Genomic DNA, 282 nt, shown 5'->3' with positions numbered 1-282 from the left:
TTCACCACAACTCAGGACCTTTCTCAAGAAGCAACATACACTAACATTGAGATAATCTTGGGGACGTAAAATAGTCAAGTTTACTTGCCTCCTTTGGAGCACATTCCTATGAAGGCTGCTGAGGAGAAATATGTACACAGTCCCACTCCGCCAAAACAGAGCATAAGTATAGGTTAGAACATTTCCCAGTTTGGAGACTTAAATATACTTATTTTAAAAAAACTTTTAGAAACTATCATAAATAACTTATTTTAAAAAAACTTTTAGAAACTATCATAAATA

This window comes from Microtus ochrogaster, unplaced genomic scaffold (assembly GCF_000317375.1).
Source record: "Microtus ochrogaster isolate Prairie Vole_2 unplaced genomic scaffold, MicOch1.0 UNK56, whole genome shotgun sequence".
In the NCBI taxonomy this organism is placed as follows: domain Eukaryota; kingdom Metazoa; phylum Chordata; class Mammalia; order Rodentia; family Cricetidae; genus Microtus; species Microtus ochrogaster.
This window is presented reverse-complemented; position numbering follows the sequence as displayed.